At 40.0% G+C, this 15769-nt stretch overlaps 1 long non-coding RNA gene across 1 annotated transcript in view; it reads left to right on the top strand.

The window, feature by feature from the left end:
* The first annotated feature begins 3372 nt into the window (after positions 1–3372).
* The window catches only part of LOC118501329, an 876473-nt gene continuing 864076 nt past the window's right edge, over positions 3373–15769 (top strand). Inside the window, exon 1 of the long non-coding RNA XR_004903964.1 lies at positions 3373–4352. This is a non-coding gene — a long non-coding RNA (uncharacterized LOC118501329). The remainder of the gene's footprint in view (positions 4353–15769) is intronic.

Genomic DNA, 15769 nt, shown 5'->3' with positions numbered 1-15769 from the left:
GAGGAAAAAGGTACAGGGAATAAGCATAAATGGTAGGTACAAAATAGGCAGGGAGAGGTCAAGAATTGTATGGGAAATGGAGAAGCCAAAGAACTCATATGTATGACCCATGGACATGAACTGACAGGGGGAATGGTGATGAGGGGTGGGTACATAGCAGAGGGGAATAAAGGGGAGAAAAAATGGGACAGTTGTAATAGCATAATCAATAAACTATATTTTTTAAAAAGTTGAGTTCTGCTACTAACATCGTGTAGGAGAGAAGTCTTACAGGGTAAAGGGAAGGCTCACAGGTACCCTGCTCTCCTGGGATGTTTGTATGTCATTGTCAGTTCTCTATAATACACCGCCTTTCAGGGGGGAACTAGGGCCTGTTGCAGATACCAAGCTTTCTTGGAGTGAGGGAAGAGACATTGAATTTTAAACAGAAATCAGGTTTCCAAGAAATTGTCCTTCAACTTGAGCATAAATATTGTTCAAGCTATTCTAGATTCTGAGGATGCAGGATGAAGAACAATGGACATGGTGATGAGTGGTTTAACTGTATATCTCACTCTTTCTTTATCAATCTTATTTCCTTAAGAGACTCCAAAGGAACTTGTATATAATTCCTGTGGTCGTTGGGGGAGATCATCCAGAGAACATGAACTTTGGGTGCCCCTGGAGATGAACCTGGTCAGTTAGAGGTGCCTCACCCTTCCCTGAGCAGGAACAGGGACTTGTATTCCACCCACCATTCCCACAGCTGAGCCATTTCATGGACGTAGCTGAGAGAGAGTGAGGCATTGTTGAGACCAGCTGTGCAGAATGAGTGAACTGAACCCAGTTAAAACCTCTATATAAACAATGAAGTCTGGAGCACGCTGGGGTAGAGGTTTACAGTCTTGCGGCATCCGACTATCCTCATAGGTAAATTCCCTTGTTTATGAAAGTGGCACCTTTCTCAGGTCTCTGTGCTTCATGTATGGGTGAGGAGGGAGTGGGCAATTTCAAATTTCAACTGGGTGACTCCCTAGATTTTGAAACAACGGGAGTCGTATTTTTGGTATCCCTTTTCCTCGGCAAAGTATTTATTAAATGCATAGTAACTGTTCAATGAATTTTGACGGCCAGACACTCTTTTCCAAGTGATAATCTGAGCTGCAATGATAAACTGCTGTAACCTGCCGTGGAACTGCTACATGCGCAAGTTCCCAAAGTAAAGTTCTGCATTGTTCGCATCTGTGTTTTCGTGTTTGGTGGTGCTGTTGGCTTCACAGCAAGTCTTGGTGGGGAAGCAGTATACTGCCATCACATTTTCTTTCTAAGTATTTTCTTTGAGTCAAAATGATCTCGGACAATTATTAAGAAAGTGATTTCTTGGTTTTAGTGATTCTTGTAGCATATAGATAATTCCATGAATATTATCTGTATATAATAAACTTTAAATGGGGGTCTAATATTACAAAAAACAAGCTCAAAACATCTATGCATAAAAATAAATTTAAAACCCAAATCTTTCAGTGTCAAAGGGATTAGTTGATTTTTTTTGTGGTCAACAAAGAGAGCTAACACAGCAAGTGAACAAATCTATTTGAGATGTATGTAGATAGTACATGTAGATCACATGTTGTGTGTTAGAGATATGCTGAACATGTAATAAATGTTATTTCATCCCCGTCCTCACAATAATCCTGCTGGGCATGTATTAATGTTCTGCTCTCAAGTGAAATGTAAGACAAAGAGGAAGGGGGTGTGGGGAGGAGAGAAGGACTGGCAGAGACTAACCACCTGATACGAGGCAGAACTGAAATTTGAACCCAGGTCTTTTTGGACTCTACTGCCCAAGTTTTGGGCACTATCTTTTATTAGCATCTGGGCCAAGTAGGGCTGGGATTCGGTGGATAATAGTTAATTGCATTTAGATAAATAACGACTAAAATAATCTGCTAGTTTTTAAAAACATTTTACATATTAGCATAAGTGGGATTAATCAAAATTCCTTATATTTGTTATTTATGTACCATTGTTTATTAATAATGCTCAACTCCTAAATATGAATGATGTCTTTAAATCAATTTTTATAGGTATGATCAAGACAAAAGAGAAGTATTGGTTTAAACTAGAAACCTTGAACATTATATGTATGAATTTTAATCACCAAATTTACTTATTCCCACTTATCTGTTTTACAGTTTAACCTAGTAATTGCTGTAGGTACTAGTTATGAATAAAAATATATTTTAAATGCTATCTTTTATAGGATAAAAAGTCTTAATTCCTAGAAACAATATTAGATGCAAATCTAATGTTAGTCAGTAGTATAGTTTTTCTTTCCAATATTAATAACGGATCATCTACTGGACTTAATGTAAAATAGTGATTTGAAAGGGACATTTGGCAAAAAAATAAAAGGCAAGTTGTTCTCCAAGTTCTTATGTGCACCTTTAAATTTTATAGAAACTCAGTGTCTCAGCTTGATGTTATAAATTTTATTAAAATCTGTGTTTACTAAATTAGGTTAAATGCTTGCTGTTAGTAGAATTCTTTTACCTGTATCATCTTTTGTGACATCTACTGGCAATACCTGATATTACATTGCTCTATAATTCACTCTTATCTGACTTTTCTAACTGTCCAATACTCATTTATTCAGATAATACCAATTTAATTCACCTTAAGGAACACATTGAATATCCTTGACTAAAGAGGAGGCTGAGTCATAGAGAAGAAAAAATTAGCTTTTCAGGAGCTGAAGAATTATACACTTAGCATATTATGAATACATCTTCTTACATGGCTTGGTACTAAAAAAGATACAATATTTTTTCTTAAACTCCAAACTCATTCTATGTAAGTGTTATGTATAGTAATGCTTATTGACAAGTATCCACCAATCCCCCAGGTGACGTTCTCCTACAAGTTGATAGCTACGTGATACAAACTGTGCATTAGAGTAAAACTGTGGAGGGGTAGTCTAAGTCCATATTAAAAATGAATGAACTGCACCTAGATTCCTGCACACGTCAGGGGCATGGCTACAAGGCAGAATGCATGAGCAAACTTTTTATATTACCAGGAATCCATTTATCCACAGTCCCATCAGTCAAATTCAGATACTTGTTGCCAGCTAAGAGATTTATAGGCTGAAGCTCGTTTTTGAAATTGCTTTGTATTTCCATTTAACAGCCAGGGCAGCAGCATGTTAAAAATTTGCCTTGGTCTCTTTGGAGCCTATTTATAAAGCTAATTTGTCTCCTTGGACATTTTTTCTCATTCAAATGCCAGCCCTAGGCATCTAACCCATTATTCCCGCCCCCCCCTTTTGTATCCCAAACAAAATACTGTCAGAGACAATGCCTTTGCAGGACAGCGATGATTCCAATGATAGAGTCCTCCCAGGCAGGATGCAAGCCATCTCGCCTTCTGGCCGGAGATGGATGCATTGCCCTCCCTGCAGACACGCAGGCACACACGCAGAGCGCTGGGAAGTACACATTTACTGGACTGCATGCCGACTGCCTTGAAGAAACTGTAGCTAACCACCTTATTAGTATTCTTGCCTCCACCGTGTCTCACTTGCAGCATCAGAGAGCTGAGCGAAATGCAGTTGAACAGGGACAGACACGGCTCTGGCAATCATCTTTATGCAGCCTGCCGAATGTTGGGGGTGGGGGATGCAGCACATCGAGATTAATAACCTTGCCATAATCCGGGGCACCCTGCAAGCAGACACCTCTGCTGACTGACCCACTCCTGGCTTGATGCGTCTGCTTGGGGGACAGGGAACCGGAATCTACCTAGTCCTGGGGGGGGAGGGGTCCCCTGATTTGGGATGTTCTTTTGATCCTACACCGATCTGGGAAGGTAACAGTGAGCCGAACCATCTGCAGCACACAGCAGCTACTGGAGGTTACTACTGACAGTTTTCATCGCACTGGTCTGTGTGAGCGTGAGTGTTTGAGTGCGGGGTGCCTGCTTTTGCATGAAAGAGAATGCGTGAGTGTCCGCGAGTGCGTGTGTCTGTGTGACAACCATAGCAGGTATATCGTACAGTAGATTTCAACGCGTGAAGTATTCCCTGGGCACTTGGGCTCACAGTCGGTAGCCCCTCCAGCGCGCACCACCCCCTTTCTTTTCCACTCCCCCCTTCTTCTTTCTGCCTTTGATGAGTTTTTGGCTTACTTTTTGGCGAAGTCTCTTGGACACGTTTTGCTCGTGCTGGATGATCAGATAAATGGAACCTTTGAAAACTGATTATTTTTCTCCTCTGTGACTTAAAAAAAAAGAAAAAAGAAGAAAAAAGAGGAGTGCAAGACACGCTAGAGGATTTTAAATTTTCCTTTGGAGAAATTTGAGGGTCCACACAGAAGGTAAGTCACGGGACTACTTAGATCCCAGTCCCTGTTTGTTTGCAATGTTTGTGCTTTCCTGCTTGTTTTCGGAAATCCATATGCAGTTCATAAGCGCATCTTCAGAGACTGTAATGCTCAGAGGAACTCAGTGTGTGGCATTTGGGGGCTATTTTCATGCCAAGGAGATTATTTCCATTCGTGTAACCAACCCCCCATCTCTTCTCCCATTTTTATAACTCTTCTTGATCAAATATTTTCCCAGTAAATTCTGCATAGTTGAAATCTGGAAAGCAAATAATTCCAGCCTTCTCCTTCCTTGAAATACTCTCTAAATTTGAGAGGATAAAAAAAAAAATATTCAGAAAAGCTACTGACTCACAGAGGCTCTGAGTTAGAGGCAAAAGTGTGTGTGAGGGTGGGGGCTGGGGACTAATCTGGACATTTATGATAACTTAATAGTAGACTTTTTTTTCCATAGCACATTTTTTTTTCTTGAATAGTTAAATCTGCTCTGGAGAGTAGCAAATGCATAAATACCGAAAAGCTGCTTCAACAGCTCTTAATTGGAGCAAATGAGAACAGGGTGGAAATTGTTTAGTATTTTGAACCTCTCTTTTTGCACTGATTCTCTGGCTATTGCATCTCATTAACCTTTCTGAATGTAGCGTCCTCTGATTAAGACTTCTGTCTCTTATTTTGAAACCTTCCTGTGCCCTACATGGTCCCTAGAGACCACATTGCTCTTAATTGTCTCCTCTTGGCTGTAAAAGCAAGCAAGCAGCATCAGGAATTCAGGTGACTTGAGTCAAACATGTTGCCTGACTGGGTCTCTTGCGTTTCCTGGTGGTTAGCTTTGTGTGTGTATGTGGTTTTATTTTTTTTGTATATACATTTTTTATTTCCCTTTCTTTCAAAGTTAAATGTAGATAATACTTTACCTGTTTCCGTTTGGAGATTATTTCATTATTTCACTGGGATAGCAACGTGTCTGTATTTTCCTCTCTCTGCATTGGCATCATTTACCTTCTCCCAAGAGGTGAGAACACTTGCAAATACATTTCTGAAATGCTGAGACCCCAAGTGGAAGTAGTACTTCCCTCAGTCAATGCATATGGCATGTGGGGACTATTTTCTAATGCGTATGGATGGTTTCTCCTGAAGGAAGGGTGCTGTTTTGTGGGATGTTAGCTGTCTCAGAACTGTTACTGTGAACATGTTCATGGAGGAGATGACAGGTGCGTGAGTCAAGTAGGCAGAGGAGAGCACGCATAGGTGTTTCTCTCCAAGTGTTGGTGTCTGTGTGTGGATAGAGAAATGGAAACAATTCTAACAGAAGAGATGGACTTAGTCAGAGATGTTGGACTCAGTGAAAGCTTTAGGAGAGCATCTAAGTTGAGAGCTGTTAAACAGCCTCCTGAAAACGTTAATACCATTTCTTGCTTCCAAAAATGGGGTTGTTCAAAATTCCTGAATTAAAAAGAAAAAAAACCCCTTAAAGGTGAGTTTATACTCTGGCATTACCATGGGCTATCCCTTTGGTCTGTTTCGTGTTTTTGCCTGCTGGCATCAAAGACACAGGTAAAGGTGGGCAGAGGTGAAAAGATGCCCCCTTCCATCCTGTGACTGGTACTTCACGTAGTGCTCTTGGTAAAAATGCCAGGCGCAAGCTCTCTCCTGCCCGTGTGATTTGGGATATATCTTTCTTGTCCACTATTTCTGCTCAGGATATTTTCATCTGCCACTCATATTTCCCCTGTCAAAAAAGAGGCTTTTTTTTCATTTTTAAATGACTCGAACACAGGTGAAACCCCAAATACACTTTTATTTACTTTGTGGAGATAACAACCTGGAACTCATCAAACCTGAAGGTGAATGTTGTATATAAACACGAAACACAAAGTAGACTGTCTGAAGCACCCCAGAGCCCAGCCCTCCAGGTGCCGTTGGGTTATGTCAGAGTGTGGAAATTCCCAGATTCTACCAGGACAGCCACCATTCCTTAGGTTGGTCAGTTCTTCATTAAACATTAGCTTTTGATGGCCAGTACCAGGCAAAAGAGGACAGTATTTTACATCATCTATTTTGTGTTAGGATTATTCTGAAGAAATAGAAGCCCTCTGAAAATGTTGTTCTGGAAGTTGACAAGTTAATATCTTTTTTTTTAATCAAGGCTATTTTATTTTGACTGTTCCTCCTCTCATCCACGTTCTCACCCAGTGTGGGTATATTTAGACTTGTGGTATTGGTAAAATTTAATTGCATGGATTGTTCTTGACACCATCTTAAAAAAATAGTAAGGATAATATCTTGGCTTTTGTGCATTTGAGATTTAATAATTGTAAGGAGAGAATCGACTAGCAAGAGCAACACTTTCATTACCACTCATTTTCGGCTAATAATAGATGTGGGGTACAAGCCAACTCAGGATTTTCTGATTACAGCTCAAGCCATGTGCAAAGCTTCTCCCTGGTATCTCAAGGGTTCCTGATGGTGTTTGAGTTGACTTTAACTTTGCATCTTTATTATCAGCTTAAGTCAGAGAATGGTAAACAGCTTCCCACCAGAGCTGGCTCCAGATCCAGGGCTTTCTTTTGTCTTCTCTGGCTTTGTTTTGTGCTAGATAGTGTTTTGCAGTTTATTCAGGCTGATTGTCCTGCTTAATGAGTTCAGAAAAGAAAGGAGAAGGGAGGGGAGTGGCTTTCCACTTTAGTAGAGGTAGTGAAGTCATAGTTGCCAAAGAAGAGGCTGAAGTTCCCAGAAGAAATAAGGGCAGAGTTATATTTTTTAATAGAATGAATTGGGAAAGGGTTGCTTTGAATTTATGTGGGGAGAATAACGGAAATCCCGATTCTTCTCTGTTTAGTGCCAGTCAGTGGGCCAGCCTTTCTGTGGCTCTTGGCTCAAGTGAGCCAACAAGGTCTAACATTCTCCAGTGCGTTTCTGTGTTGTTAAGACCCAGGACACTTAACAAATGAAGGTCTCTTTCCTTCTGTAACGAACAGTGCTGACAGCTGGAAAGTCAGCTAGTGAGAACTTTTAAAGGAAGCCAGAAAGATCCCACAGTGAGTTGAACAGGAAGGAGCTCTTGGAGCTCTGGCCCTGAGGGTGAGTGAGGACCTGGTGGACTGAACTTGAAGTTTTGATTGCTGAGTCATTACAACAGCCTGGAGCTCTGTGCTAGATCCAGGAACTGATGCTGACATTGGGGCTAATGCTAACAGGCTAGAGCATCCGCCGACAGCAGAACATGCAGACTGTTGGACTGAGGGAGGCATACTCTCTGAGGGCAGATGATTACATATGCAGATATACTTAGTGTGTTCTTGTCACTTAAAAATACCTCACAGTGTCTCAAAAAATTATAAAAGACAAAATTGATGTGCAGATGGGACAGGGGCTCTGCAATTGATTAAATCAATTAACCCAATTATCTGTATTACCTTTTGGGACCACTCAATAAGTAGTTACAGCTAAGTTGGGGGGAGGGTGGAGACTGGGGTTAGAAACTTGAGAAGGAAAACCTTGGACTGAGGGTCAGAAGGCATCAGTCAAGCATTGATAGCATTGTGGTTTAAAGGTCAGCAAGTCACTCAAATTCTCAAAACCCCCATTTTCTCATAGCGTTGTTATGAAAATTATGATGACATATTGCAGAGTAAAATGATCTGTAATTATACATTGCTGTTGAAATGTAAGGTGTTATGGTAATGGTGACTTCACATGTGTTTCAAGGCTCTACAGATGACTTCTCCAATATGATTTCAAATTAAATTGATGAAACGGGACTGATCTTTTATTCACAATGAGTGATCAAACTTTACAGAGTAATAATTTCAGTGTTTTCCCATCTGTGATGACTGTACCTCTTCTCAGTAATTGCTGTGGTGCATTCTTAGTTACTTGTGTGTGTGTGTGTGTGTGCGTGCACCAGGGCATACACACACACATGCACATGCATGTGCATATAAGCATGGATACATGTGCCAGTAATTGACCAATCTAGAGGAGGTATGATTTTAGATTCATAAAACAGAGAAAAATGTGTGAGGGCCTGAGTTCATTGACATTGGGTATCCAGAAAAGACAAGAAAGACTTGGACACTAGCCTTTTCCTGTGGGAATACACACGTTTTTACAGTTTGTAGGCTTCAGAAAACTCTAGTTCACGATGAAGCTATCGACTAGAATTGAGTTAGATTTGGAAATTGTATCAATAAGCTATTTATAATACAATAGGTCAGGATGATTGTCATTCTGAGTTGCATTTTGGGGTCAGAGAGACCAGGATTAGAAAGCTGGGTTGAAGATCATGATGGTAAGAGAACGTGGTAGTGGTGAGCACTAACTTTGGAGTTTGACAGACTTGGGGTCAGATATCTATTGCATACTATGTGTCCAGTCTGTAAGCTAGGGACAACCCATTATTCAGGGGGTCTTTGTTATAAATGAATAAACGATAACATATACAGTACTTGGTAAGACCCTTGACACAAAATTGGAACTCTACAGATAATTCACATATTTTTTTCTCTCCTCTTCACCTATCTTAAGAATTAGGAGGACCATCCTAATTCAGTCAATGTGTTTATGTAACTTATGCAGAGCTAAATAAAACTGGAGAGACAGAAAGCTATATTTCTGTAAATGAGCTCATTTCATGCACTATGGTTTCGTCAGGTCTTTTCTCAGAGCAACCAAGTGCCCTTTCCAGATGTCACTCCACTTATGCTCACAACTTCCAAAATGATACTGAATGTAAGTAGCGAGAATCGTGTGCATCCATCCATACATGGTTGCAGAAACACAATTCAGGTGTCAGCTCATGGTGTTAACGTTGTTCTTTATCTCACCTCTCATTTTGTTTACAGTCAAAGAAAGGATGCATATTTATTAAGCATCTACCAGGTACAAGCACTGTGATCATTGCTGTGGGGGGTATAGAAAGACTCTCTGCCCATGTCTCTTTGCTGCAGTTCCTGCATTTTGACAGGGCATGCTGCAGTCTTCAAGGGTGCCCCTTGAAATTTGGACTTGATAGTTAAACTCAATTAAGATTCCTCTGCAAGAGTCTGACCTATGTGGGGCTGTGCCATTGAATCTGACCTTTATTTAGTTCAAGAACATATTGCAAAAGATGTAAAAAATCCTTGTTCCTATTAATGTAGCTGAGCTGAGCTGTCAGTGATGAGTTCAATTCTGCTTTGCTAACTCTGCATGGCTGGTACCACTTGATCCAGGTATTTCTGTTCTGCAAAGTCAGCCTTTCCCTGTGTACCAAAGGAGCAAAGTCTTGTCCTTCAGGTTGTGGGTTCCTGCTATCCTTATAATGAATGGATAAAGTCTATTTTATGGCTCACTAAGAAAGAAGACAATATACCTGTTCTATGCATTTAAAGGCCCCATTTCTGAAAATACAAATCCAGTAGAGTAAGAAAGAGAAGAGGAATGTCAATTGCTTAAAATAATAAACACAGATTCACTGGCCTCTACGCAGTCCCAAGCATCAGGATTTGTGGTTAGAGCACTGAACTGACCTAAAGAAATTCCCTATGTGAGGTACTGCAGAGTACGGCCAGCACATAGCAAGGCAGTTACAAATTATTATTAATTCTCCTGTATGGTCAATAAATGTGTTCTATGTGCCAGGCATTGTGCTCAGTAGGTTAGATTATTTACTTACACTTCTCAAAAAGAAAAGGATAAGATAATGTTTCCATATTACAGATGAGGCAAAAAGCGGTTCATTCCTTTGCTTACAATTCTGACTTACTTCAGAGCTCATGTTCTTCTACACTATGGTTATTTATTTATTTATTTATTTTCAGGTTGCAAATTCAGTGCCTCCACACATAATTCCCTGAGTATAGATAGTCCAGAGTAAGTTTTCCCTAAATGCAATTCGAGTAGTCTTGTTCTAATCACATGACTCACTCTGTCAGTGGGAAGTTATGGTCTCAGCATCTCCAAAGAATCTCTGGAGGGTCACCTCTCTGAACCAGTGGGTTCCTGATATAGCACATCATCAGTATTACACTTCTGTGCTCTTTGGCAGCATCCATTGGAGCCTGAGGTAGAGCTCTAATTAATGTTGACAATTACCTGTCTTATTGGAATATTTGTTGTCATGTGGAGTATTGGCAATGGTATAAAAGTACTACAGTTACAGGATTTGCAATAAAGTGAAAACAAGAAATAAAGGTCTTCTCTGTATGATTAAATAGTAAGTAATATTGGGCAGGATTTGTGGTGTATGCCTTATGAGTAGTCTCTTCTAATACGTTTATCTACTCATTAGTTTTGTAATTCTGGGCAGATTGCTTTTGTACTGCATCTCCTTATCTTACCTTGCGGGGTGGTTGTAAAAAGATGAAGAAAAAAAAATAATATGTGTAAGGGACTTAGAATAGAGATTGGGATTTATCTGATGCTCAAGAAAAGATACATTTATTTACTTGTAATAATAATTAGTAGTAGTAGTATTAATTATGATAATATAGCAATCTCAGTTTGCCTATAAACCTGGTACTCCACACTGTGAGATGTTATAAATTATCACTTCATATGAAGAAACAGAAGAGTGAATATCCATGTCTGTCTGGCCATAAAAAGTATGAAAGAGAGGAGGAAAATTATCTTTTAGCAATATTGATGCCAGTGGGGAACATGCTAATGCATAAAGAGTGATTTTGTGCAGCGCATTCAAGGAGACCGAAGAGACAAAGAGAACCAAGTGAGCTGAGGAATATTTTCTGAAGTCAGATCCTCAAACGCCGTGAGTTTGGGGATACAGCTCACTGCTGAACTCTAAACAGGAAAAGAAAATGGTCACATTTTGAAAGCATATTGGATAAAGAGAAGAGGGAAAAAAATCTTCCTTTGACTTCACTGTCAAAGAAAAAAGAAAAATGTAACTACCTTTTCTTTCATCTCTGTAAAGTTTCTTTGCTTTTGTATATAATATGGATATTTCAATGATATTTTTATCAGTTGTTGGTGTTCTAGCTGTTTCTTTATATTTATGCAAATAAGTCAGTATTTTAAATATTCGGTGGTAAGACAGTCCATGATGGGAGATTTAAATCCTTTATGTAGAATCTTTTGATTTTAATATTCATGTTGTAATTTACAAGTCCTAGTAGCAAGGACCAAGTACAGTGGTCAGGGTCTACGTTTTCAGAAAAGTATGATTAAAGTTAAAACTTGTGACCATATGTAACTGGAAACAAGAAGTAAGCTTTTCCGTAAAGAAAAGTTTTCCATACAAATTGAGACAAATGTTTGAATAGCAGAGTCAAGATAATTGTGAAAAGCAAGTATTTTAAACAATCACTTTAACAAAGGCAAACTCTTTCCTGAAAACAAGCAAATAATTAGCACCACAAACTGAATGAATTTGCTATTTTTTTTTCTTTTAGAGACATTCCCTATATGTAGTGACAGTACTCTATACTGAATAATGATCCAGACAGGAAAAAACTCCACTCATCCTTCTTCCCAAGGAAAGCCATGTGTATATGTTGTGACTTCTGTTCAGGATCTTTCACAGACCAGTGAACTGGAGTGCTATTAAATAGTAAACATTTTATTAATTAACCTGTTCTGATTACAGTGCCCATAGTATCAACATGTATACTAATGGTCTTACATGTTTTTCTGAGTGTCTCCTGACCACAAATACTTTCAGGAGCTGGAGGCTGTCGTCTGCTCAGAGATGGCTGGGTTCTTCCTGTGTTTATCTGGTCCAAGCTTCCTCTGTTATCTCTTTCCTCTTACCTGACCCGTCTTGCCTTTTGGCGGTGATTCTACTGGAGGTGTCCTTGCCACTTCAAGTTTCATTTTTATCTTTCCCATCACTATAGGCCCTGCTGCATTTTTTTCCCTAAGCTTTCACGAAATGGAATTTGATTCCACCTACTGGTACATGTTTGTTTTTGTTTTCTCTAAAACTCATTTGATTGGATCTAGGTCAAGATTGCTTTTGTATGAGTCAATCAGAGTCCTTAATGAATCTTCTTGTGAATATCAATATGTTCTTCTGCTTCTGGGGTCATTTCAATGGTGTCATTCATTCTACGTGTGTTTATTGAACACCTGTTGTGTTCACTATTATATCAGTTATAGCGTAGAACAGAAAGTTGTAAGCATTGTGATTTACTCCCCCTAAAATATGGTAATATATTGCTGCGGATGTTACATTGGCAAAGGAGAAATTGACTTGGTGAATAGACCGCATAGTGTTCAGAACCAACACATGATGAAGTCAGTATATGATTTAGGGAATGGAGTTATCAATGGGGAGTTTGTGGTTGGGGAATGTTAAGGAAGAAAGTGAAACTTGGCTTTGGTCCTAAATGTAATATGAAGCCACAATAATATTTCTGAGAGGAAATGGAAGAGATATGGCTTTTGCATATCAGTGAGAAGAGAGTAAACAGGTGCATCAACAAGTCGTTGGTGGGCAAGGATAAAGACACAGGGTGGGCTGGGTAGAAGGCCTTGAGAAAGCACAAATTTAACACAGTATCTGCCATGTATTAACGCCATGATATACCAGGTGGTACACTAGAGACTTCACAGTTGTGAAAAGGAAGCATTATTCTCAGGATACAGATGAGGAAATTGAACCTGAGACAACTTGTGATTTGCTCAGAGTAATGAGTCATTTCCTGCTGCACAAGGTCTCTGCCTAGACACATCTGTCTGCAGAGCCCGGTGACTCGATTTCTCCCATCTGAGCTTCAGCCTTGCAAACACAAACCCACACACAATGTTCTCTGTTGGTCCTATTGCCTTTTACAATTTTCTGTGCTCTTTTGGGTGGAAATTGTGTTCTGTTTTGCTGTAACATATTTTATCTTAAACAGTTTTCCCGGAATTCTTTCTTCCAAGGATCTCCAAAAAGAGAGTTTGGGAAAAACGAAAGATGCAAAGACACATCTGCTTAGTGTCCTCACTCTCTGTTCCTCGACAAGCTCTGAGCAGGTCCCTTTTCCCTTCGGTTTTCTGGAAGGGGAGCTAATGCCGTGTACAGATGGTGCGTCGGACAGGCAGATGGCTCTAAACTCTCTGACGCTACGTTCTAGAGGGAAACAAGTCTATGAACTGCCAGCTCAGAAGGGAATGGCACTTGAAACAACCACGAGGAGTTGCTAGAAAGCCCGTTCTCTGACCTTCCCATCTTCAGCCCAGTTATTCAGTTTGTAGTTCTTAGGGGCATGAGAGAGACCTTTTCTGCTGTGAACGGACGACAGTTTCTCTTTCTCTCAAGCCAGAGGGATGATCGTTCCAAACAATAAATTTAGAAATTTGCCAGGGAGCTTCATAGGAGGCAGTTTTTTTCTTGGCTTAGGGTCTGGATCCAAGGTAAGGATCCAAGAGAAGCAAATGGCAGATTATTTTAAGTCAGCTCTAATTCTGACCATGTCATCTAGTCGATCAAGCAGCAGAGGGTTTTGCCCATCAAGAGGAAGCCACTCAGACTGACTCTCTCTGGTCATTACTGTCTGCCTCTCTGGGGCGGGACAGTCGCCTGACAGACTTCTGTTTAAATAACACCCGACTCACTCCCCTGATGAGAACAGAGCTAGGAGATTCAGAAACAGAAAAAGAACTCATTTCCTTTCCTTGTCTTGGCCCGAGGATGGGTCCAGAAAAACCTGTCCTCCTCAATATGAATTTTACTCACCCCTAGTGGTTAGTGATTTTGAGGGTCTAGGATACAAAGGAAACCTTCCCCAGCCCCTGTCCTCTTTTCCCTTAGCCTTCTAAGCGAGGGAAGACCACAGGAGATGCAGACAACTAGTTAGTGTCAGGCAGCAGCTCCAATGTCCGACATTCACTCAGAATCTCATCTCACCTGCTAGCTTGCTAGGATTTCCTGACTTCTTGCATTCCAGCATTTTACACCTCTACCTGCATACTGCAGTCCCAAGTTCTCCAATGTCTACCTCAGGCCCACCTTCTTTTTTTTTTTTGGTGACATCTTTGATTGCTTTCAAATCTGTACCCTTTGTTCTAGGCTCAGTTTTGCACACTTACACACTTTTAAGCCGCATAGGGCTTCGGGGTACAGGCATGGTTTCTGCTAGCCCCGGCTGGCAATGCTGAGCAGAAATACTTGATTCTCCAGCTGGAATGAGGAGCAGACACTGCCCGTGACTGCCCGAGTCCAGGTCTTCTCTGTCTGCAAACCCTAGTTATAGATTTGACAACTACCTCACTGCTCTGTCAGTTGATGTAAGCATCTTTTAAAAAGGATGATGATCTTATCTGCCAAACTGGGATCATGTTAAAGCTAACATTTATCCAGCATCGACTATGTGTCTAGACCTTTACGCTCGTTATCAAAAATTTGTTCCTCCCCCTTGAAAAAAACTATGAGGTCGGGATTATACAGTTTTAAATATAGGAACATGTAAGCTCAAAGAGGTTAAATAAATGGCCACGATCACTTGATAGAGGTCTGGATCAATCATATGTGTGTTTGGAAATATACTATGAGGCCTCCTGAGTCATTTTTAAAAATGCCTTTCATTACAGGGAATATGTAGGATTTTGTGTTTGGGTATGTAAAAATAAAAAGCTTTGTAAACTTGAAAACTCGATGCAAATGTTAATTGTTGCTGTGTTCTATCGTAAAATTATTTATGGATGATACTGAATATATTTATGTAGCTCAGTATAACAAATAGCTGATTAAGGGGCAATCATTTTATAATTTTAAAGCAGAAATATTGTGGCTGCTCATGAAATAGAGCTCCAAAAACAGATGCTGGCAGCAGCCTGGGTGGTGTGTCTGGTGGAATACAGTATAACCTGACTAAATTACACTAATGAGTTGGAGACCCATTACAAATTATCACATTTGCCCAATTATGGGAAGGCATAGCACAGAGAAAATATGGAGGAAGCAAAGCGGATATAAAGGGAAAACAAAACTTCAAGTAAGCCCAAAGGTGTTTGTAACGCACACCACACACGTGTGTGTGCTCACACAGACAGCTCTACAATAGTGAGGTTGTTAACATCACCGTGAACTATGCAAATATTTGTACAATGTGAATTTATATGTGTATGTGGGCTGCTTCGTTTCTTCTCCCCACCCCCACCACCCTCCTTTTCTCTCTTCTCATGGGAGAAATAATGAATGGCAATTCATTGTTCAGAGGTTCCACAAAAACTATGTTGTATTTCTATGGAATTCAAATTTTGTTTGGTGGTGGGAAAATGATGATAAAGTAGATGGTAGTGCTATATTTAAATTTTATTATGTACTTTGAAAGTTGTCTTACTATCCTCAGCACATTGATGGGTATTATCACCTTGGAATCTTGTCAGTTACAGTACTTTTATCTGCTAAGTTTTTCTTGGAAGTCATTCCTCACATATTCTCAGGGGGCAGGAAACTTTATTTCCAAATTCTCTCAACAAACTTA

The sequence above is a fragment of the Phyllostomus discolor genome, chromosome 6 (genome assembly GCF_004126475.2).
Source record: "Phyllostomus discolor isolate MPI-MPIP mPhyDis1 chromosome 6, mPhyDis1.pri.v3, whole genome shotgun sequence".
Taxonomy (NCBI): domain Eukaryota; kingdom Metazoa; phylum Chordata; class Mammalia; order Chiroptera; family Phyllostomidae; genus Phyllostomus; species Phyllostomus discolor.
Note: the sequence above shows the minus strand (reverse complement) of the source record. Positions and strands in the feature narration are given on the sequence as shown.